Source organism: Camellia sinensis, chromosome 6, assembly GCF_055761805.1.
Source record: "Camellia sinensis isolate YWXY chromosome 6, ASM5576180v1, whole genome shotgun sequence".
In the NCBI taxonomy this organism is placed as follows: domain Eukaryota; kingdom Viridiplantae; phylum Streptophyta; class Magnoliopsida; order Ericales; family Theaceae; genus Camellia; species Camellia sinensis.
This window is the reverse complement of record NC_138966.1, coordinates 70475791-70501391: the sequence shown is the minus strand read 5'-3', so window position 1 is coordinate 70501391 and position 25601 is coordinate 70475791. Positions and strand designations below refer to the sequence as shown.

At 43.2% G+C, this 25601-nt stretch overlaps 1 pseudogene across 1 annotated transcript in view; it reads right to left on the bottom strand.

Moving 5' to 3' along the window:
• The window catches only part of LOC145792689 (protein kinase and PP2C-like domain-containing protein), a 51901-nt pseudogene that overhangs the window by 3427 nt on the left and 22873 nt on the right, over positions 1-25601 (bottom strand). Inside the window, exons 4-12 of the transcript XR_014332433.1 lie at positions 10909-11026; positions 9660-9826; positions 6133-6200; positions 5784-5995; positions 5245-5296; positions 3630-4176; positions 3197-3266; positions 2869-3088; positions 2602-2706 (exon numbers count right to left, since the gene is read on the bottom strand). The product of XR_014332433.1 is annotated as a protein kinase and PP2C-like domain-containing protein (transcript). The remainder of the gene's footprint in view (positions 1-2601; positions 2707-2868; positions 3089-3196; positions 3267-3629; positions 4177-5244; positions 5297-5783; positions 5996-6132; positions 6201-9659; positions 9827-10908; positions 11027-25601) is intronic.

Here is a 25601-nt window from a genome sequence, read left to right as displayed (position 1 = left end):
TGGTGGACATACTAGCAAGTTTGGTTGAGAATTATGAATCTTCCTATACTCAACCTATTGTTGTATTTAATTTTAGCTACACCACACAAAGAACAAAAATCAATGTTTTAGGGTAAATTATATTAATATATATACATACATACATATATATATACACATATGTAGGTTTAGAGAAAAGAAAGAGTTAGGAAATGAGTTAGACTTCATTCCCTTTTATATTGATAATTCTGATCAATTACAGGCATAATTCAAGCAACTAAAAAAGGAATAAATAAGAATACAATTCATTATTTCCTATTCTACCAATTTCCTATTCTAACAACATATATATTTTTAGGGTAAATTACAGTAAACCCCTCTCAACTATGACCCATTGTCAAGTTAAAAATCAATGTTTAAAATTCTACACTCAACCCGCTTATAGTTTTGTTTTGTAACTCTAAACCTCTTCTGTCATCACACCGGTAGTCATTTGGCATAAATGTATCATACTGTAATTAAAAACTTATGACTAAAAAAGCCTTATTATATATACATACATTGTATATATATACACAACCAGCAACTCTACATGGCCAGAAATGCCAAGCCATAACTAGAAACTCTCATGGCTAATACCAACTAGAGAACCCTTATTAGCCAAGCCATTATGATTTGATAAAAAAGTTTCACAGCAAAAGAATTGAGGGTTTTGATGGTGATACGTTGATTAGGTGGGGGGATTTTAGTGGGCATATGTTGAATTAATATAGGGCTTTTAGTGTTGAGGGGTTTCAATGTGTATTGGGGTGTTTGATCAGTGGGAGGGAGGCTGTGGGCAAGGGGTTTCGGCTTGGTGGGAATCGAAAGGGGAGGTGGTGAGTGGTGGGGGAAATAAGGTGGTGGTGCAGAGATGGGAGGAGGGAGGAACAATGAAGGAGATGCCATTGGTTAAAGAAAGAAAAAAAAAGGAGTTGGTGTAGGCTGGAAGAGGAGTTGCATGTGGCGAGTGAGATGAAGAGAGGTGGGCTATTGTCTTCAACCACCGTTGTCGCCATTGCCATTGCCATTGCCATAAGCTGTTGTAGCCACTGCCAACCCCTCATCTCTCTCTCTCTCTCTCTCTCTTCAATGAGTTCAAAACCCCAAGCCCTTAAGCAACAACCCTATATCCATTGCCACCCCCAAACTTCACTCCCTTTGTTGATCATTAGGTCCTGCAAAAATATGGGATTGTTGTGGTGATTCACAGTGGCTCACTTTACTCCCTTTGTCAAATGAATTTGTTGTGTTTGTTAATCGGAATTGTGGAGACACTGTGGAATCAAGGGTTTGGGATTGAATTGATTTAATTAGGGTTTGGAAGAAATTAGGTAGTGGTTGAAGAAGATAATGGTAGTCTGGTAGCAATACAATTGAAGGGTAAAAGGGTAACTTAATAATTTTTGTTAACAGTGTTAATGACTTTTGCAATTCATATACTTCAAGGGGGGTAAGTGTTGCCTTTAAAACATTAAGGGGGCAACTCAAAAATAGGTCATAGTTGAGGGGGGTTTAACGTAATTTACCGTATTTTTTTATTGTACTGTTGTGAGCTGATTGTAAAGTGTAATGTATATACCTAAAAGTTGTACCTGTACTATTTCTTTTGTGTAATGTAATGGGATTTAAGTAGGGAGGAAAGAGAGTTCGGTGTGTGCTACTTTTATACACTAGGATTATAAACACACACACATATGAAGCAAGTCTTGTTATTGAAATTTAAATCATTTGCTTTGCTATTCGTTTCCATTTTTGTTGTTGAACCCTTGAACACTAAATTAGGCTTTAAAACATACATCAATCACCCTACTCTTTTGAATCAGTCCACATCTAATATGAACTTACAATAGAAGATCTCACTATTTTAACTTAATAATCTTAACTAGCCTTCAACCCTTAACCATCATGCCTTAGATTTCTAATCTGAAATTGGGGTGTGACAACCTGCCACTGATTTGCCCCAAAAATCCTAACCTCAAGGAGCAACCACTCCTATTCACCAGTCTCTAGACCTCCAAAAGCCTATGCGCCCTCCGAGAGGTTGAGACTGCCCAAAAGACCTCTCTTCAGGAATTAAGAAGCTTCTTTTGAGCCAACAAAGGAACTTCAAATCCCAACATCAGGGATCTTTGCAGAGATCTACCCTTTTTTGCGACCCACATCTTCTTGCGATCAACCCCGTCAACAACCACATCGAATGCTTTGAGCCCAACTTGCATAATGTTCCTCTTCATGGTGACAACTGATGAACCCTCCATACAACTACCAACCGATGCAGGACACAAGGAGCCTCCTCGCTACGCTCAGAAGTTGGAGTAGGATTCGAGGACCAACTCCTTACCTTTTATATTTTCGCTCATGTTTTAGTGATCATAAGTATTTTTGATAATCATAATGCTCAAGATATCCCTAGATATGGGTTGTAGTGGTGGTTCATGTGTCTTAACACTTGGTGCAAAAAGAATTTGACGAAACAAATAAGTTTATATTATATACTTCCTCACAATAGACAACCATATTAGAAGACAATAGTCTACACATTTTTCTAGAATATCGTTAAGCAAAGGATAAGAAGAAAACCTGGAGAGCAGCAGGCCCAACCCTCCACGTGTCAACTTGCCATTTGACCTGTCTCCCTTCACTGATAATACGTTCTCTCTCCTCAGGACAACTTGCAACATGATCCTACAGCGTCAAGTTGAATTAGTTGGAGAACAATTTAACCCATTTGGGTAAGCAAAGGAGACAATTTTTAATAAAATAAGTTAAAAAAAGGTCCCATGTTTTATTCTAATAGAATGTTTCAACTACACAGTCATTTATTTGATAAATCAAGTCCGATCTCACCTTACTTAGAGCATAAGCACTGCCAGCTCGGCATAGCATTGCCCTGCAATCGCCAGCATTAGCAACAAAAAGCTTGTTTCTGACTATAAGAGCCACAATGGCTGTGCAACCAGGATGCCAGTCTTTCTGAATAACTCCCTTAGATTTATGATGGGAATCCAATTCATTCCTGAATGCAACATCTGTCTTGACAAATGCTTCTAGTAATGCATCGGACGGACTGCATTGTTATCAAATACAAAATAAAAATATGTACTTCTTATTAAATGCATTCATATATAGATTATAGAATGTAAAGAGCCCACGAGAATAATAGAATGGAAAAAACCTTTTTATGGAACCAAGACTTTGCAAAAATCCTGGTAGAGCTCGAGCAGAAAACTTAGCAGCTGCTGCACCTGCATTTGATCTTGCCATTTTTATTGTAATCTAGAGCAACTAATACACGACACATAGGCTATGTTTGGAAACAACCAAAAAGAATTATAAAAAAAAAAGGAATTCTTCAAGAATTTAAACATTAATTTCTTAAAACTAATTTCCAAATAATTCCATTTTGTAATAGTTGGGCTTTGTAATGCTCATTATGTCATTCTGGTTTCATTAAGAAACACTTCAAGTGATGCACAAGCAATTGTTTATTAATTAATATTGTGATCACCCACATGAGCTTTAGTTCTCATTAAAATCCACTGTTGCTTGAGTTTGGTACCAAATACACCAATAGGATGAAAATAAGTAGCTCTTAATTTATGACGCACCTCGATGACCATCAAAGATTCCAAACACATGGATATCCTTCTCACCGCACATATGGGGCATAAGAAAGTGAGTGTCCTCCATTGTCTCCCTTCTCCCACAAGTACCGAAGGATCCCCAAGACAACACTGGATGGTATGCTGAAGGATCAGTAAAAGGATCAGGCCAAATTCTGACACCAGAATCAGCTGCGAGACAAGATCTCTTTGACAGGTTTTCACCCTCAGTAAACCAGTTAATACTTTTTTGATAAGCAAGAAGGCTCGGGATGCCCTCATCACCAAGAGGGATAGAGGGGTCAACAAGTGCCTTTTCCTTTTCGTCTTCCTCTACTCTCTTTCTGCATTCCAAGATGGGATCAAGTTCCAGAATAATATCATCAAAAGAAGGCCTATTTTGGGGATTTGCATCCCAACATCTCTGTATCAAGGACGGGAAACCTGTTGGTGCAGACGAGCTGTGACCAGCAAGAGCAGGTCGCAATCCTTCAGACACCACGGCTGCTATAAGTTGCTGTTCAGTACAGTTCATTTCCAGCACAGCGTGGGCCTGCAAGCAGATCACATGATGCACAACCATGTTAAAAAGCATAGTTGACAGGTCAAATGATTGGGGGGCATTCAGTCAGATTAAGATGTAAGATATTATCTGTGAAGAATTGGACGTCCAGAAGAAATTTAACTTCAACAGAAACCTTTTTTTTTTAATACAATTTTTAGAATATGAAAATTATATGGGAAACTTGAACCCTGATAAGCAGTTATATGCATGAACATATGTGTGCTCATAAACTGAATGACAAGAAAAATGAGGAATGGTATGAGAAGTAATCTAGAAAGCAGGAAGAGAAATCCCACTAGATGTTAAATGAGATTGAACAACACAGAGTGGCTGAAAATGAGAGAGCTTAGCGTGGTGGTCAAACTACATGACCTTCAACACAGAGTGGCAGGAAATATACCCCAAGTCCCAGAAAAAGAGTTCATGCCACGCTTGCTTGAAACTGCTGTGGTTAAACTGCAGGATTCAAGTGTTCCACTTGTCTTAAATCACCATGGTGGTCAAACTACATGTCCTTCAACTCTGCGATAGTAACACTGTGCCATTCGTCCAATAGCCAAGTCAAAGAGGCAGGACTTATATATGCTGAAGTATTCAACATAGCACCTCGGAAGATTTTGTGGTTTGGTGGCTAGAGACTAAAGTGTTGATCACTACGACACCCCCGTGAGTGCCACTTAAGCCAGCCTTACTGAGAGAGAGATACCACACCATTGGACCTTTTGTGTGGATGCTGAGGGATCAAGGCAAATCCTAAGGGATTGATACACAGCCACATGTTGTGGCATATCCTAATGGAATACAGAAATATCTAGGAAATTTGTTATGGGTCTTGTGACCCCCCTCTTATAAATAGGAGTTAGCACCCCTTACATCACCAACACTTTCGGGGCACGTAACATCAACATCAAGGAGGTGCCAAACTCCTCAGACATTTACTTCATCTATGCTATTACTGGCCCACACACATTTCTACACCTCCACTCGCAAGAGTGATAATTTAACAGCCATATAGCCATGTAAACAGTGAGTTATAGTAAAAGGAAAAAGTCAAACCTGCGCTTCTGCACGAAGATCCGTATATGGGACAACACCAGTAAGCAGTTCACTGCAACACATCGAAATCAAATTTCATGTTTATATGAAATTATATAAAATAAATTCTTCTACATGTCATTGCAAATGATAATGATCTATCAAATCCCAAGTTCTACAACAAGGTAGGACTGTAAGGGAAATAAGCTGCCTAGATAACAAAGCAAAAGACTCGGTCTATACATACTATCTAGCATTGAAATGTTATCCCCGAATCTAACAATATAAAGTACATGCATACCCTTCTTGTTATTACATTGCCACGAAATTTGTTAGATAAAGTGAATTAAGGCATTCATGAATGATCAAGATGACCAATCATTCTATTTGCTTTTTGACAAGTACGACATGAAAATAGTCAGCCCAAGAAAATAGTGTTTAATCCATTATTAGACACTCTAAGAAGTATGGACATGGACAAGAGACACGATAGAGATATGACATGGACACGCTAGCACAACAAATTTCAAAAAATGCAAGATGCAACACGTGAAGGACACCCGCAACTATATACATCTGACTTTTCATTATGTATCTCCTTTCTCAATATTTCAGGCGCCATATAAATGAGTGTGCCGACCATATTCTTTTTATGGAAACCACCAGTCGGCTTTCCAAATGACCTCCAGTTCTCCATAGAAACTCGTTTAAGATCTTTCTTATATTCTGCTAAACCAAAGTCTGCCAGATGTGGACGAAGGTTTTCATCAAGCTGCCAAAAAAAAAAAAAAACAGAGGCACCAGCAGCATATTATTCAACCACTTCAATAGGAAACACAAAGTCTTACCCACAAAAAGATCAGAAACAAAACAAAACAAAACAAATCAGAAAATGATGATGGCCTTTACAAGAATATTTGCTGGTTTTACATCCCTGTGTACAATCCCAAGTTTATGTAGATGTTGCAGAGCTTTAGCTGTAAAATAGGAAACATGATCATTATAACTTTAGTATAAACCTTATCATACGTTCATAAAACAGAGAATCAAAACAAAGGGACAGACATACAGCAATAAGCTTATCCAATGCCAGTAATCAGCAATCAATCTTTTCCTATGGGACCACATTACATCAAACCCCTCTTGTCGAAGAAAACCCATCTCGAGTTTGAAGAGATGTTTACGTTTCAAAAAATTGCTCCAAAGTTTCTCCTTCCTATGTACTCGGATTTTGCTTAGTTTGGTACTTTGGTTAGAAAAAATTTCAAGTGATATAACTCAAATGGAGAACTTTACTACATTCAGCCCAAACTCCCAAACAAGAAAATTGGTTTCTCACAGGAATTCCATCAAAACACATATGTGGTACCAAGCAAAGAGTAAACAAATTAAGTAATTGGACACGGATGAAATCCTCATCATCATCATCATCATCAGCAGCAGCAGTAGAGAAGAAAGAGAGAAGGCAACATCAGTGACAGAGGAAAGATCCAATAACAGTTACGGAGAAGAGAAAACAACAGCTACAACAGAGAACAGACAGATCAGCAGTAGCAGGAGTAGTAGTAGACGCGGGGAAGTAGATAATAGATTCAAAGAAGCAGAGAATATAGAAGCAACATCAGTGAAGAAGAAGAAAGAGAAAGCAACAGGGGAGAGGAAGAAGAAACCAGCTGGGAAGATGAAGAAGAAGAAAGCAGTAAAGAAGAGGAAGAAGAAGCGAAGCTAAGCTATGCAGAGAAAGAGAAAGAACCAGGGAAGATGCAGAAAAGAGAAGAATATGTAGAGAAGAGAGAGACAAAGGAAGCAGAAGATGTTGAGAGAAAGAAACAGAGAAGAAGCAGCGAGAGCTGAAACCAAAACAAATTTGGAATTTCTAAATTAATGAGACGAGTAATTTGAAGAGGTTCAGTAGTTACCATTAAATCCATAAAGTAATTCCAAGAATTTTCAGCTGAAACTTAAAGAGGTATCTAATTAGGACGTCTACCTAAGATGCTGAGTAGCAATACCAAATTTTAAAATTGGCGAGGTTTTTTTCCTTTTGGATGATGAAGACCCTCTCTAAGACAGGGTCTAGATGCCAGCAAGAGCTGAACCCAAAACATCTGAGTTTATATCTCACTCCTTTGACTACTAGGCTATCCATGCAGGTTAAATTGGTGAGATGTTGGAAATAATTTAGAAAAATTAATATTATTTGCATTATTTATTCATGAATGTTTTAAAAATTGAAATCATATTCCACGTTAGCTATTCCCATGTTTTACAAAAATTCAAGGATATTTATCAAAATTTTTGAAGAGCATTATGTCCATCGTGACATAAATACTTCATTATCATCACTCATATGTTTAGACATTCTTATAAATCTTGTGCAACATGCTAAAACTTACCAATAAGTTAATCTCTTTATTTTATTTTGGTCAATGGTCAATAACCTAATCTAAGTTTGGGTTCCCTTCTCTAGATGCATCAGGAATAATCTATTCAAAATTGACAAAAAACACTACTAATTCCTATATGTTGAAAAAAACAATACTTAAGAACACCACATGGTAGTAGATTGCACATCCTTAATCATTGACAACGTATGTTTTATGGAATGTGTGTAAAATCTAAGCCAATGCTATCAAAAGCGTGCTTAGGCACGCACCTAGGCACAAAGTGTAGTAAGGTGCACCTGAGGGCCAGGGTAGGGTAAACTATAGCGGTAGGTAGGTCAAAATTGTCAGGTTTATAGTAAAGTATAAAATTGTATCACTAAATTAATTAAGTTTAAAAGTAAGAATTCACACTCAAAATCCGATCCATTGCCATCCTTGAGGTGAGATGACATTAACGAAGCGCATCCGAGGCATGCGCCTATTTCAATTGCTCCTAATTTGTTAAAGACATGATATCAACCCTTCAATCAAATGAAGTCCATTGTAATTTCATTTGTTCCTATAAAAGCCTCTCGAATAAATAGAAAACTCCAACCTTAATCAACAAAATAAAGTTACATACCAAAGCATTTACATTTTGACTTTCATATCATTTTTTAAAATTTTTTTATTACCTTTTTTCCCTCTAGACGGTGACAATCGTCAAATAGTAATTTGCAGCCTTAAGTGTTTATCTATGAAGCATGGGTGCGGGTACGGGTATGATACGGGTACACCGATACGGAAAATTCTTTAAAAAGTAGGGTATTAGTACGGCTGGGTACATCAATTTTACGTCAATTTTTTTTAATTTTTTTAAAAATTTATAGCCAAACATCCAACATACAAATCAAAATTTCAATATCAAAACTAAAAAGAGAACTACTTGTCTAAAAAGTTATACAATTATTTTTTTTTCTTTTTTGATTGTCTAAAACAGGATACAAAAGAGACCAAAACCATGACTCATAGGTAAAGAGTGTTGGAAATAAATTACTTGATATTTTCAAAATTGAAAGAATAATAATAAAGGCTGCAATAAATTCTAGCATCTGAGGGGAAAAAAAAAAAAATTCATTTTGCCGTACTGGTGTCATACCCACGCCGTACCCACAATGTACCCATGACGTACCCAAATGTATTTTTGCCGTACACGACATGTATTCGGCGTACCCGGTACGTGTACTGCCGTACCGGTACTCGTACCCGCACCCGGTAAGTACCCAGTACTCGTACGACACCATTTTTGGAGTATCGTACTTCATAGGTGTTTATTGCTGAATGGCTTAATTTTTATAATTGTTATTATTATTTTTTTTGATAAATATTATTATTATCATTATTATTATTATTATTATTGCTAGGGGTTGTTGGAGTTTTGCTCCTGACACAAATCTATGATTTAAGTTACAATTTTACTCCTTCAATTGCATCTAAACAAAAACTAGGGCTAAAATTTTTGTTTTCGTCCAGAATTGAAAAGATGCTTTGAAAACAATTTAGGTTCAATAGAAGGCTCTGTTTAAAGGATTTACTACATTTCTTTATTTATTATTTTTCCAAAAAAGACTAAATGTCCAAGAATTTCGAAAATTTATCATTTGTAATAATTGTGACAGAGCACGAGTAGTACCATTAGCAACACTCAAAGTAAAAAGAGACTTCAAGCAAGAAAAACACCAATGGAAAGATTCACTATATAACTTTACAGTAGTTAGAAACCTAAACCTGAAATCTACACCACATCACTAACATGTCATCATTGTGAACTAAGCACCTATAAGAATCATCTCAAGTATTTCATATTACCTAAACAAATCATAACAGGTAATAAGTCTATGAGTGTCATGTTCAGCCTAATCTATACTACTTATTTACCCTTAATAAGAGGAATTTTGCACATAATATCACAAAGAAAATACAAAGAATTTCAATGACGAGTAAGGAATTAAGGTTTACTCCACAAAATTAAAACAAACTCAAATGAAGCCAAGATCATCAAAGACATACCTAACTGGACTGAGATGGTGAGCACTTGATCAAAAGTTGGATTCCACTCTTCCACGTGTAGTTTCTCTGCCAAATTTAGGGACTCGTAGAATTTGAAGAAAAACATGTAATTTGGAGGCTTTGCATGTGCTGCAACCAATGTGGCGATTCCTGGATGATCTAACTTGCTTCATCATCACATCATATAACCAAATTGTCAAAAAAGAATCCCGCATATCACATGTAGACATTCAAATAAACAAACCAAATACACATACATAAACATCTACACACATAAATTCATATATAAGCGCATATTTTATACTATTATTAGAAGGAAACACCTTAATTGATGTCCCTGACAGATTTTTAGTATGCCTGAATTACCCCGTGCTCAAACATCTTTGGATTCTATTTTGATTTGCACAGAATGATAAAATGGTAAAACTACCTAAAACCACCTCAACATCCTTTTCCAGAACCAATATCCCTCTCCTCCCCCAAATGCATCATGGCCAGCCCCAACCTTGATTCAAGACCACCAAGGGCCTCCAAATTTTAACAAAATTTAGGGGCCCCTAATTAATTTTAACTCTTATAGCATTAGTAGGCTCAAAAATAAGGATTCAGTACAACTAATCTAAGTTCACAATCTAAACTAAAGGGTCCTTATAGATTATGCAAGCTTAATTAGTAATTTTGCATTAAAAAATGTGAGAAAAGTAATATTTAACTGATACACTGTTGTAGTTGGTTCAATTTTTATTTGGTATTATTTAACTGATACCTTTTTGTAAACTGAATTTGGTCATATTATAAAACTAACAAGACAATATTCTTATCATTTTGAGCTCTTGTAATGATTTTTCTTCGTGTCTTAATTTGTGTAAGTAAATTTTAGTAATTATATCTGCAAGCTAAATTTGTGTGGGTAATAGCAAATTTAAATATATATATATATATATAATGTAAATACTTACTATTTTACATGCAATTTTTTTAATGATTATATATAAAAGGCTCCAATTTCAAGAGTCCTCTTAGGGCTCCAACAACTCAAGGTAGGCCTTGATCATCGCACTATAGTTGGTTACTTACATAGTGAGACACACACACACATGTATATACACACAAAAAGGGGTTTTGCTAATTTGGAATTCACGTAAGGCAGAGATAGAAAATGAGAAAAGGTGGAGAATATTTGTGTGCTAAATAGGACAAAATGAGCTACTGTATATATGGAGAGAGAGAGAGAGAGAGTAGAAATGACCATCGCATTTGCAATTCCTTGTGGAATTTATCAATGTGATCAGACGTAGACAAAATGGGTTTTTTCATAGCAACCTTGTTTCCATCCAAAACAGCTTCATAAACCACACTTTCTGCTCCTGAAACAGAATGAATACACACCAATTCAGTTTCACATTCACAACAACAAAGCCAATGTGAGAGCAAAGCCAAAGAGGGGTACAAATTAAGGGCCACAAATTAAGCTCTCTCTTTGAATTGCAATTGAGAAACAAAAAAACAAATACACACACATATATATTGATTGATACCTCGAGCAATTGGGTTTAAGAGAGAGTAGGAAGAAGGTGGGAGATGCAGAGAAATTGAGTCGCTCCGGCAGCAACCCCGAATGTATGTGTTTGGCTCCACAATCTCCACCCCCATCTCTCTCTCTCTCTCTCTCTCGCCTCTCACCCATGTATATATTTATATGTTTATGTATATGTAGAAGAGGGTGGAAAAACGAAGCTTCGGGTTGGGCTGGGATGGAGAGGATGAAGATAGATTATTTTGGTAGCTCGGTTAAAAAGTTGAATTTTTATTTTATTTTATTAAAATTGTACGAGCACGAAATAATCTGTCTCGTATAATTCTGTTCATTAAGTTTACACTCCTTCAAACGTCCTCGTCTTATCACTTGAAAATACAAACGTGAATTAGCTGGTGGGTGTGTGCCGGAAACCCTTCTGATGCCTAAGTCAGCAAATAGACTATAGACACAAAAGCTCTGTGTATTTGAGAATAAGAATTGTGATACCTGTACGTAGGTCCTATCATGAGCTTTTATAGATTCCACCTGGCACAATCTTAGTAGGACTCCAGCTCTCCTTATAAGAGTCCTCCTAATAATCACACTCCCAAGGATAATCCCTATCCTCATAACATCCTACTCACTACCAACCAAGTGAGACGGCTCTAACCTCCTGCCTTAGCTCGGTAGTACACTCAATTGAGCTAGCCTGCCCCTGCTCTACATTGGATAGAACCAAGATGGTATTCGACTGAGATAACCTTCAGTCCAGTATGCTACAAATATACCCCAGTCCGAGTTGCTGTTTACATCTAGCCAATCTGCTCCAGTCCTTGGACTGATATCTGTACACCACAAGACCGAGCTATAAAAGCTCTTAGCTCGGCCGCAAGCGCGCCCTTACGAATTGTGGAGTCTACTTAGCTAGGCCCAATACTTAAATCAAATGGACCTAGCTCGGCCCGGTTTATGCACATAAATTATCCTCTCAATTGGCCCTTAGTTCCATTTGCGAAGCATGACTAGGATTATTACCTTCAAACCGTGCTAAGATATTAGCCAAAGGGAAGTACTTCGGCTAGTCGAGCTACAAAACCCACTCGGTTTTCCCGTCTTTGACGTAGTACAACTCGCTTTTCCACGCTGCTGACACCACGCCCTTACTGGGATACGTGGCTCCCCTTGATTGCCTCTACCGCTGTGACAGCCGTCAATCATAACTTCCAAAATTTGAATAGTCCCGCCTTTTTACTTCCATTTTGCACTTATTCCCTTAGTCTTCAAACGTCCATTGTTACTGTTCATCTGCCCTCTGGAAAACCTCTCACATTTTTAACTCCAAATCCTTATCTTCTACTGCCAAGTCTCAATCCCAGTCGCAGGGGCTTGTTTGATTGAATTCTGCTTTCACGCCCTTAATCTGTAAGTTCCTCATGCCATTTTCTCTGTTTTAACTGATACGCCTTTCTTTAAAGAATAGCAATTAATCTCCCATATATGCGTGTTATATGCAATAGAGACTTGAGCAAATACCATAAACCCAAAACCTCACGCTCAAACCTAAAGACACACTCAACTGGATTTTGAATCAGTTTAGAACATGATTTTTGATCCAAAATCGTGCTGTGACCGAACTATGAACTTGTTTGTGACCCTTAGGATAGTACTCGACTGAACTAGAAATGCATAGAACACCAACCGTGCTATAAACCTTGAGTCGGCCTTGTTTCATGGCCGAATTAAAAATGGTATGTAACGCAACTGTAACCAAGCTAGGCTGATATTACTCTGCCTATTTACTTAGCGCGGTCCAATTATCTGGGCATAACACTTTTATTTCCACTTTGTAGACTTGACTAGGTTGGCCAGACACACCCTTGCACTTTGCCCCTGGGCGAGTTTGCTCAGCCGAGCCATCCAAAGTCACACCAGGGCCGAGCTAGGCTACCGTGTTCATAACAATTTTTAAACCAATGGGAAAATACCGGTTTCTGGTGGACTAGCTTGGTGCCATGGCTGAATTTCGAAGGGACTACCATATTTTGTGGAAACTAGCGCGGAACTTCCGGTTTGAAAACTAGGTCGGAAAAGGTACTTTTTTCGCACTGAAGCTGGAAAACAGGCCTCGGCAGGCCGGAATCGTGTAACAATCACGAGAAGGCCCGGGGAACACCCCGAACATCTCAGGAGGGACCAATTTGAGCCGTGAAAACTTAACGAACAGGCACGAGGACTCCTGATTTGAAAACTAGGTCGGAAAACACACTTTTCTAACAATTAAGTTTGGAAGTAGGCCATCGGGGGGCCAAAATTATGTAACAGTCACAACAAGGGCCGGGAACACCTCAAAAACCTCAGGAGTGACAGACGCGGGTTGTAAAAGCTTACAGATAGCACGGGTACTCCCGGTTTGAAAATTAAGTTGGAAAGAGACACTTTTTCCACGCTTAGGCTTGGAAATAGGACACCGGGGGGGGCCAAAACTGTGTCATAGTCGCGAGAAGGACCGAAAAATGCCCCAGACACCTCGGGAGGGTCCAAGAGGTAAGTTGCGGAGACTCACAGAACTAGCACAGGACTCTCGGCTTGAGAACTAAATCAAAAAATGCACTTTTTTCACACTTAAGCTCGAAAATAAGCCGTCGGGGGCCAAAATCGTGTAACAGTCACGAGAAGGCCCGGGGAACACGTCAAACACCCCGGGAGGGACTGATGTAAGTTGTGAAAACTTACGGAACTAGCACGGGTCTCCCGGTTTGGAAACTAAGTCCGAAACGACACTTTTCTCGCACCTAAGCTTGAAAATAGTCCATCGGGGGGGCCAAAATCAGGTGACAGCCAAGAGAAGGTCCGGGGAACACCTCAAAACACCTACGGAGGGACCAACGTGAGTTGTGAAAACTTACGAAACTCGCATGGGACTAACAGTTTGGAAACTAAGTCAAAAAATGCATTTCCTAAACACTTAAGTTTGAAAATAGGCCATCGGGGGACAAAAAAATCCTGTAACAGTCCCGAGAAGACCCATGGAACACCTCCAACACCTCGGGAGAAACCAATGTAAGTTGTGGAAACTGGCGCGGGACTTCCGGTTTGAAAACTAGGTCGGAAAAGGAACTTTTTTCACACTGAAGCTTGAAAACAGGCCTCGGGTGGCCGGAATCGTGTAACAATCACGAGAAGGCTCGGGGAACACCCCGAACATCTCAGGAGGGACCAATTTGAGCCGTGAAAACATAACGAACAGGCACGAGGACTCTCGATTTGAAAACTAGGTCGGAAAACACACTTTTCAAACACTTAAGTTTGGAAGTAGGCCATCGGGGGGCCAAAATCATGTAACAGTCGTAACAAGGGCCGGGAACACCTCAAACACCTCGCGAGTGACAGACGCGAGTTGTGAAAGCTTACGGAACTAACACGGGGACTCCGGGTTTGAAAACTAAGTTGGAAAGAGACACTTTTTCCACGCTTAGGCTTGGAAATAGGACACCGGGCAGGGGGCTAAAACCGTGTCACAGTCGCGAGAAGGACAGGAAAATGCCCCAAACACCTCAGGAGGGTCCAAGAGGTAAGTTGCGGAGACTTACGGAACTAGCACGGGACTCTCGGCTTGAGAACTAAATCAAAAAATGCACTTTTTTCACACTTAAGTTCGAAAATAAGCCGTCGGGGGCCAAAATCGTGTAACAATCACGAGAAGGCCCGGGGAACACGTCAAACACCCCGGGAGGGACCGATGTAAGTTGTGAAAACTTACGGAACTAGAACGAGTCTCTCGGTATGGAAACTAAGTCCGAAACGGCACTTTTCTCGCACCTAAGCTTGAAAATAGTCCGTCGGGAGGGCCAAAATCGGGTGACAGCCAAGAGAAGGTCCGGGGAACACCTCAAAACACCTAGGGAGGGACCAACGTGAGTTGTGGAAACTTACGGAACTCGTATGGGACTCCCGGTTTGGAAACTAAGTCAAAAAATGCACTTCCTAAACACTTAAGTTTGAAAATAGGCCATCGGGGACCAAAAAAATCCTATAACAGTCCCGAGAAGGCCCGTGCAACACCTCCAACACCTCGGGAGAAACCAATGTAAGTTGTGGGAACTATCGCGGGACTTCCAGTTTGAAAACTAGGTCAGAAAAGGTACTTTTTTCACACTAAAGCTTGAAAACAGGCGTCGGCGGGCCGAAATCGTGTAACAATCACGGGAAGGCCAAGGAAACACCCCGAACATCTCAGGAGGGACCAATTTGAGCTGTGAAAACTTAAGGAATAGGCACGGGGACTCCCGATTTGAAAACTAGGTCGAAAAACACACTTTTCGAACACTTAAGCTTGGAGATAGGCCATCGGGGGGCCAAAATCATGTAACAATCGCAACAAGGGCCGGGAACACCTCAAACACCTCGGGAGTGAGACGCGAGTTGTGAAAGCTTACGGAACTAGCACGGGGACTCTCGCTTTGAAAACTAAGCGGGAAAGAGACACTTTTTCCACGCTTAGGCTTGGAAATAGGACACCGGGGGTGGGCCAAAACCGTGATACAGTCGTGAGAAGGACCGGAAAATGCCCTAAACACTTCAGGAGGGTCCAAGAGGTAAGTTTCGGAGACTTACGAAATTAGCACGGGACTCTCAGCTTGAAAACTAAATCAAAAAATGCACTTTTTTCACACTTAAGCTCGAAAATAAGCCGTCGGGGGCCAAAATCGTGTAACAGTCACGAGAAGGCCCGGGGAACACGTCAAACACCCCGGGAGGGACCGATGTAAGTTGTGAAAACTTACGGAACTAGCACGGGACTCTCGGTTTGGAAACTAAGTCCGAAACGGCACTTTTCTCGCACCTAAGCTTGAATTTTGTCCATCCGGGGGGCCAAAATCGGGTGACAGCCAAGAGAAGGTCCGGGGAACAACTCAAAACACCGAGGGAGGGACCAACGTGAGTTGTGTAAACTTACGAAACTCGCATGGGACTCCCGGTTTGGAAACTAAGTCAAAAAATGCACTTCCTAAACACTTAAGTTTGAAAATAGGCCATCGGGGGCCAAAAAAATCCTGTAACAGTCCCGAGAAGGCCCGTGGACCACCTCCAACACCTCGGAAGAAACCAATGTAAGTTGTGGAAACTAGTGCGGGACTTCCGGTTTGAAAACTAGGTCGGAAAAGGAACTTTTTTCACACTGAAGCTTGAAAACAGGCCTCGTCGGGCCGGAATCGCGTAACAATCACGAGAAGGCCTGGGGAATACCCCGAACATCTCAGGAGGGACCAATGTGAGCCGTGAAAGCATAACAAACAGGCACGGGGACTCTCGATTTGAAAACTAGGTCGGAAAACACACTTTTCTAACTCTTAAGCTTGGAAGTAGGCCATCGGGGGGCCAAAATCATGTAACAGTCGCAACAAGGGCCGGGAACACCTCAAACAGCTCGAGAGTGACAGACGCGAGTTGTGAAAGCTTACGAAACTAACACGGGGACTCCCGGTTTGAAAACTAAGTTGGAATGAGACACTTTTTCCACGCTGAGGCTTGGAAATAGGACACCGGGGGTGGGCCAAAACCGTGTCACAGTGGCGAAAAGGACCGGGAAATGCCCCAAACACTTCAGGAGGGTCCAAGAGGTAAGTTGCGGAGACTTACGAAATTAGCACGGGACTCTCGGCTAGAGAACTAAATAAAAAAATGCACTTTTTTTACACTTAAGCTCAAAAATAAGCCGTCGAGGGCCAAAATCGTGTAACAGTCACGAGAAGGCCCGGGGAATACGTCAAACACCCTGGGGGGACCGATGTAATTTGTGAAAACTTACGGAACTAGCACGAGTCTCCCGGTTTGGAAACTAAGTCCGAAACGGCACTTTTCTTGCACCTAAGCTTGAAAATAGTCCATCGCGGGGGCCAAAATCGGGTGACAGCCAAGAGAAGGTCCGGGGAACACCTCAAAACACCTAGGGAGGGACCAATGTGAGTTGTGGAAACTTACCGAACTCGCATGGGACTCACGGTTTGGAAACTAAGTCAAAAAATGCACTTCCTAAACACGTAAGTTTAAAAATAGGCCATCGGGGGCCAAAAAAATCCTATAATAGTTCCGAGAAGGCCCGTGGAACACCTCCAACACCTCGGGAGAAACCAATATAAGTTGTGGAAACTAGCGCGGGACTTCCGGTTTGAAAACTAGGTCGGAAAAGGTACTTTTTTCACACTGAAGTTTGAAAACAGGCCTCAGCGGGCCGGAATCGTGAAACAGCCACGAGAAGGCTCGAGGAACATCCTGAACATCTCAGGAGGGACCAATTTGAGCCGTGAAAACTTAACGAACAGGCACGGGCACTCCCGATTTGAAAACTAGGTCGGAAAACACACTTTTCTAACACTTAAGCTTAGAAGTAGGCCATCGGGGGCCCAAAATCATGTAACAGTCGCAACAAGGGCCGGGAACACCTTAAACACCGCGGCAGTGACAGACGCGAGTTGTGAAAGCTTACGGAGCAAGCACGGGGACTCCCGGTTTGAAAACTAAGTTGGAAAGAGATACTTTTTCCACGCTTAAGCTTGGAAATAGGACACCGGAGGGGCCCAAAACCGTGTCACAGTCGCGAGAAGGACTGGGAAATGCCCCAAACACCTCGGGAGGGTCCAAGAGGTAAGTTGCGGAGACTTACGGAACTAGCACGGGACTCTCGGCTTGAGAACTAAATCAAAAAATGCATTTTTTTCACACTTAAGCTCGAAAATAAGCCGTCGGGGGTCAAAATCGTGTAACAGTCACGAGAAGGCCCGGGGAACACGTCAAACACCCGGGAGGGACCGATGTAAGTTGTGAAAACTTACGGAACTAGCACGGGACTCCCGGTTTGAAAACTAAGTCCGAAACGGCACTTTTCTCACACCTAAGCTTGAAAATAGTGCATTGGGGGGGCCAAAATTGGGTGACAGCCAAGAGAAGGTCCGGGGAACACCTCAAAACACCTAGGGAGGGACCAACGTGAGCTGTGGAAACTTACGGAACTCGCATGGGACTCCCGGTTTGGAAACTAAGTCAAAAAATGCACTTCCTAAACACTTAAGTTTTAAAATAGGCCATCGGGGGCCAAAAAAATCCTGTAACAGTCCCGAAAAGGCCCGTGGAACACCTCCAACACCTCGGGAGAAACCAATGTAAGTTGTGGAAACTAGCGCGGGACTTTTGGTTTGAAAACTAGGTCGGAAAAGGTACTTTTTTCACACTGAAGCTTGAAAACAGGCCTTGGCATACCGGAATCGTGTAACAATTACGAGAAGGCCCTGGGAACACCTCGAACATCTCAGGAGGGACCAATTTGAACCGTGAAAACATAAGGAACAGACACGGGGACTCCCGATTTGAAAACTAGGTCGAAAAACACACTTTTCTAACACTTAAGCTTGGAAGTAGGCCATCGGGGGGCCAAAATCATGTAACAGTCGCAACAAGGGCCGGAAACACCTCAAACACCTCGGGAGTGAGACGCGAGTTGTGAAAGCTTGCGGAATTAGCACGGGGACTCCCGGTTTGAAAACTAAGTTGGAAAGAGACAATTTTTCCACGCTTAGGCTTGGAAATAGGACACCGGGGGTGGGCCAAAACCGTGTCACAGTCGCGAAAAGGACATGGGAATGCCCCAAACACTTCAGGAGGGTCCAAGAGGTAAGTTGCGGAGACTTACGAAATTAGCACGGGACTCTCGGCTTGAAAACTAAATCAAAAAATGCACATTTTTCATACTTAAGCTCGAAAATAAGCCGTCGGGGGCCAAAATCGTGTAACAGTCACGAGAAGGCCCGGGGAACACGTCAAACACCCTGGGAGGGACCGATGTAAGTTTTGAAAACTTACGGAACTAGCACGAGACTCCCGGTTTGGAAACTAAGTCCGAAACGGCACTTTTCTCGCACCTAAGTTTGAAAGTAGTCCAACGGTGGGGCCAAAATCGGGTGACAGCCAAGAGAAGGTCCGGGGAACACCTCAAAACACCTAGGGAGGGACCAACGTGAGTTGTGGAAACTTACCGAACTTGCATGGGACTCACGGTTTGGAAACTAAGTCAAAAAATGCACTTCCTAAACACTTAAGTTTGAAAATAGGCAATCAGGGCCCAAAAAAATCCTACAACAGTCCCGAGAAGGCCCGTGGATCACCTCCAACACATCGAGAGAAACCAACGTAAGTTGTGGAGACTAGCGTGGGACTTCCGGTTTGAAAACTAGGTCGGAAAAGGTACTCTTTTCACACTGAAGCTTGAAAACAGGCCTCAGCGGGCCGGAATCGTGTAACAATCACGAGAAGGACCGGGGAACACCCCGAACATCTCAGGAGGGACCAATTTGAGCTGTGAAAACATAACGAACAGGCACGGGGACTCTCGATTTGAAAACAAGGTCGGAAAACACACTTTTCTAACACTTAAGCTTGGAAGTAGGCGATGGGTGGCCTAAAATCATGTAACAGTCGCAACAAGGGCCGGGAGCACCACAAACACCTCAGGAGTGACAGACGCGAGTTGTGAAAGCTTACGGAACCAGCACGGGGACTCCCGGTTTGAAAACTAAGTTGGAAAGAGACAGTTTTCCACGCTTAGGCTTGGAATAGGACACCTAGGGGCAGGCCAAAAACGTGTCCCAGTCGCGAGAAGGCCCGAGAAATGCCCAAAACACCTCGGGAGGGTCCAAGAGGTAAGCTGCGGAGACTTGCGGAACTAGCACGGGACTCTCGGCTTGAGAACTAAATAAAAAAATGCACTTTTTTCACACTTAAGCTCGATAATAAGCCGTCGGGGGACAAAATCGTGTAACAGTCACGAGAAGGTCCGGGGAACACGTCACACACCCCGGGAGGGATCGATGTAAGTTGTGAAAACGTACGGAACTAGCACGGGACTCCCGGTTTGGAAACTAAGTCCGAAACGGCACTTTTCTCGCACCTAAGCTTGAAAATAGTGCATCGGGGGGGCCAAAATCGGGTGACAGCCAAGAGAAGGTCCGGGGAACACCTCAAAACACCTAGGGAGGGACAAACGTGGGTTGTGGAAACTAACGAAACTCGCATGGGGCTCCCGGTTTGGAAACTATGTCAAAAAATGCACTTTCTAAACACTTCAGTTTGAAAATAGGCCATCGGGCGCCAAAAAAATCCTGTACCAGTCCCGAGAAGGCCCGGGAACACCTCCAACACCTCGACAGAAACCAATGTAAGTTGTGGAAACTAGCGCGGGACTTCCGGTTTGAAAACTAAGTCGGAAAAGGTACTTTTTTCACACCGAAGCTTGAAAACAGGCCTCGGCGGGCCGGAATCGTGTAACAATCACGAGAAGGCCCGGGGAACACACCGAAAATATCAGGAGGGACCAATTTGAGCCGTGAAAACATAACAAACAGGCACGGGGACTCCCGATTTGAAAACTAGGTCGGAAAACACACTTTTCTAACACTTAAGCTTGGAAGTAGGCCATCGGGGGGCCAAAATCATGTAACAGTCGCAACAAGGGCCGGGAACACCTCAAACACCTCGAGAGTGACTGACGCGAGTTGTGAAAGCTGACGGAACAAGCACGGGGACTCTCGGTTTGAAAACTAAGTTGGAAAGAGAAACTTTTTCCACGCTTAGGGTTGGAAATAGGACACCGGGGAGGGGCCAAAACTGTGTCACAGTCGCGAGAAGGACCGGGAAATGACCCAAAAACCTCGAGAGGGTCCAAGAGGTAAGTTGCGGAGACTTACGGAACTAGCACGGGACACTAGGCTTGAGAACTAAATCAAAAAATGCACTTTTTTCACACTTAAGCTCGAAAATAAGCCGTCGGGGGCCAAAATCGTGTAACAGTCACGAGAAGGCCCGGGGAACACGCCAAACACCCCGGGAGGAACCGATGTAAGTTGTGAAAACTTACGGAACTAGCACGGGACTCCCGGTTTGGAAACTATGTCCGAAACGGCACTTTTCTTGCACCTAAGTTTGAAAATAGTCAATCGGCGGGGCAAAAATCGGGCGACAGCCAAGAGAAGTTCCGACGAACACCTCAAAACACCTAGGGACGGACCAACGTGAGAGGTGGAAACTTACGGAACTTGCATGGGACTCCCGGTTTGGAAACTAAGTCAAAAAATGCACTTCCTAAACACTTAAGTTTGACAATAGGCAATCGGGGCCCAAAAAAATTCTGCAACAGTCCCGAGAAAGCCCGTGGATCACATCAAACACATCAGGAGAAACCAATGTAAGTTGTTGAAACTAGCGCGGGACTTCCGGTTTGAAAACTAGGTCGGAAAAGGTAATTTTTTCACAGTGAAGCTTGAAAACAGGCCTCGGTAGGCCGGAATCGTGTGACAATCACGAGAAAGCCCAGGGAACACCACGAACATCTCAGGAGGGACCAATTTTAGCCATGAAAACTTAACGAACAGGCACGAGGACTCCCGATTTGAAAACTATATTGGAAAACACATTTTTCTAGCACTTAAGCTTGGAAGTAGGCCATCGGGGGGACAAAATCATGTAACAGTCGCAACAAGGGACGGGAACACCTCAAACACCTCGGGAGTGACAGACGCGAGTTGTGAAAGCTTATGGAACTAACACGGGGACTCCCGGTTTGAAAACTAAGTTGGAAAGAGACACTTTTTCCACGCTTAGGCTTGGAAATAGGACACCGGGGGGAGGGGCCAAAACCGTGTCACAGTCGCGAGAAGGACCGGAAAATGCCCCAAACACCTCGGGAGGGTCCAAGAGGTAAGTTGCGGAGACATATGGAACTAGCACGGGACTCTCGGCTTGAGAACTAAATCAAAAAATGCACTTTTTTCACACTTAAGCTCGAAAATAAGCCGTTGGGGGCCAAAATCGTGTAACAGTCACGAGAAGGCCCGGGGAACACGTCAAACACCTCGGGAGGGACCGATGTAAGTTGTGAAAACTTACGGAACTAGTACGGGACTCCCGGTTTGGAAACTAAGTCCGAAACGGCACTTTTCTCGCACCTAAGCTTGAAAATAGTGCATCGGGGGGGCCAAAATCGGGTGACAGCCAAGAGAAGGTCCGGGGAATACCTCAAAACACCTAGGGAGGGACAAAGGTGAGTTGTGGAAACTAACGAAACTCGCACGGGACTACCAGTTTGGAAACTAAGTTAAAAAATGCACTTCCTAAACACTTCAGTTTGAAAAGAGGCCATCGGGGGCCAAAAAAATCCTGTAACTGTCCCGAGAAGGCCCGTGGAACACCTCCAACACCTCGGGAGAAACCAATGTAAGTTGTGGAAACCAGCGCGGGACTTCCGGTTTGAAAACTAGGTCGGAAAATGTACTTTTTTCAAACTGAAGCTTGAAAATAGGCCTCGGCGGGCCGGAATTGTGTAACAATCACGAGAAGGCCCGGGGAACACCCCGAACATCTCAGGAGGGACCAATTTGAGCCGTGAAAATATAACGAACAGGCACGGGGACTGCCGATTTGAAAACTAGGTTGGAGAACACACTTTTCTAACACTTAAGCTTGGAAGTAGGCCATCGCGGTGACAAAATCATGTAACAGTTGCAACAAGGTACGGGAACACCTAAAACACCTCGGGAGTGACAGACGCAAGTTGTGAAAGCTTACGGAACTAACACGGGGACTCCCGGCTTGAAAACTAAGTTGGAAAGGGCCACTTTTTCCACGCTTAGGCTTGGAAATAGGACACCGGGGGGAAGGGCCGAAACCATGTCACAGTCGCGAGAAGGACCGGGAAATGAACGAAACACCTCGGGAGGGTCCAAGAGGTAAGTTGCGGAGACTTACGGAACTAGCACGGGACACTCGGCTTGAGAACTAAATCAAAAAATGCACTTTTTTCACACTTAAGCTCGAAAATAAGCCGTCGGGGGCCAAAATCGTGTAACAGTCACGAGAAGTCCCAGGGAACACGTCAAACACCCCGGGAGGGACCGATGTAAGTTGTGAAAACTTACGGAACTAGCACGGGACTCCCGGTTTGGAAACTATGTCCGAAACGGCACTTTTCTCGTACCTAAGCTTGAAAATACCCTATCGGGGGGGGGCCAAAATCGGGTGACAGCCAAGAGAAGGTCCGGGGAACACCTCAAAACACCTAGGGAGGGACCAACGTGAGTTGTGGAAACTTACGGAACTTGCATGGGACTCCCGGTTTGGAAACTAAGTCAAAAAATGCACTTCCTAAACACTTAAGTTTGAAAATAGGCCATCGGGGGCCAAAAAAATCCTGTAACAGTCCCGAGAAGGCCCGCGGAACACCTCCAACACCTCTGGAGAAACCAATGTAAGTAGTGGAAACTAGCGCGGGACTTCCGGTTTGAAAACTAGGTCGAAAAATGTACTTTTTACACACTGAAGCTTGAAAACAGGCCTCGGCGGGCCGGAATCGTGTAAGAATCACGAGAAGGCCCGGGGAACACCCCGAACATCTCAGGAGGGACCAATGTAAGCCGTGAAAACATAACGAACAGGCACGGGGACTCCCGATTTGAAAACTAGGTCAGAAAACACACTTTTTGAACACTTAAGCTTGGAAGTAGGACGCAGGTGGGGCCAAAACCGTGTCACAGTCGCGAGAAGGACCGAGAAATGCCCCAAACACCTCCGGAGGGTCCAAGAGGTAAGTTGCGGAGACTTACGAATCTAGCACGGGACACTCGGCTTGAGAACTAAATCAAAAAATGCACTTTTTTCACACTTAAGCTCGAAAATAAGCCGTCGGGGGCTAAAATCGTGTAACAGTCACGAGAAGGCCCAGGGAACACGTCAAACACCCCGGGAGGGACCGATGTAAGTTATGAAAACTTACGGAACTAGCACGGGACTCTCGGTTTGGAAACTAAGTCCGAAACGGCACTTTTCTCGCATCTAAGCTTGAAAATAGTCCATCGGGGGGGCCAAAATCGGGTGACAGCCAAGAGAAGGTCCGGGGAACACCTCAAAACACCTAGGGAGGGACCAACGTGAGCTGTGAAACTTACGGAACTCGCATGGGGCTCACGGTTTGGAAATTAAGTCAAAAAATGCATTTCCTAAACACTTAAAGTTTGAAAATAGGTAATCGGGGCCCAAAAAAATCCAACAGCAGTCCCGAGAAGGCCCGTGGATCACCTCCAACACATCGAGAGAAAACAACGTAAGTTGTGGAAACTAGCGCGGGACTTCTGGTTTGAAAACTAGGTCGGAAAAGGTACTCTTTTCACACCGAAGCTTGAAAACAGGCCCCGGCGGCTGGAATCGTGTAACAATCACGAGAAGGCCTGGGGAACACCCCGAACATCTCAGGAGGGGCCAATTTGAGCCGTGAAAACATAACGAACAGGGACGGGGACTCCCGATTTGGAAATTAGGTAGGAAAAGACACTTTTCTAACACTTAAGCTTGGAAGTAGGCTCTCGGGGGCCTAAAATCATGTAACAGTCGTAACAAGGGCCGGGAGCACCTCAAACACCTCGGGAGTGACAGACGCGAGTTGTGAAAGCTTAAGGAACCAGCACGGGGACTCCCGGTTTGAAAACTAAGTCGGAAAGAGCCAATTTTTCCACGCTTAGGCTTGGAAATAGGACACCGAGGGGAGGCCAAAAACGTGTCACAGTCGCGAGAAGGACCGAGAAATGCCCAAAACACCTCGGGAGGGTCCAAAAGGTAAGCTGCGTAGACTTACGGAACTAGCACGGGACTCTCGGCTTGAGAACTAAATGAAAAAGGGCACTTTTTTCACACTTAAGCTCGAAAATCAGCCGTCGGGGGCCAAAATCGTGTAACAGTCACGAGAAGGCCCGGGGAACACGTCACACACCCCGGGAGGGACCGATGCAAGTTGTGAAAACTTACGGAACTAGCACGGGACTCCCGGTTTGGAAACTAAGTACGAAACGACACTTTTCTCGCACCTAAGCTTGAAAATAGTGCATCGGGTGGGCCAAAATCGGGTGTCACAGTCGCAAGAAGGACCGAGAAATGCCCAAAACACCTCAGGAGGGTCCAAGAGGTAAGCTGCGGAGACTTACGGAACTAGCACGGGACTCTCGGCTTGAGAACTAAATCAAAAAATGCACTTTTTTCACACTTAAGCTCGGAAATCAGCCGTCGGGGGCCAAAATCGTGTAACAGTCACGAGAAGGCCCGGGGAACACGTCACACACCCCGGGAGGGACCGATGTAAGTTGTGAAAACTTACGGAACTAGCACGGGACTCCCGGTTTGGAAACTAAGTCCGAAACGGCACTTTTCTCGCACCTAAGCTTGAAAATAGTGCATCGGGTGGGCCAAAATCGGGTGACAGCCAAGAGAAGGTCCGGGGAACACCTCAAAACACCTAGGGAGGGACAAACGTGGGTTGTGGAAACTAACGAAACTCGCATGGGACTCCCGGTTTGGAAACTTAGTCAAAAAATGCACTTCCTAAACACTTA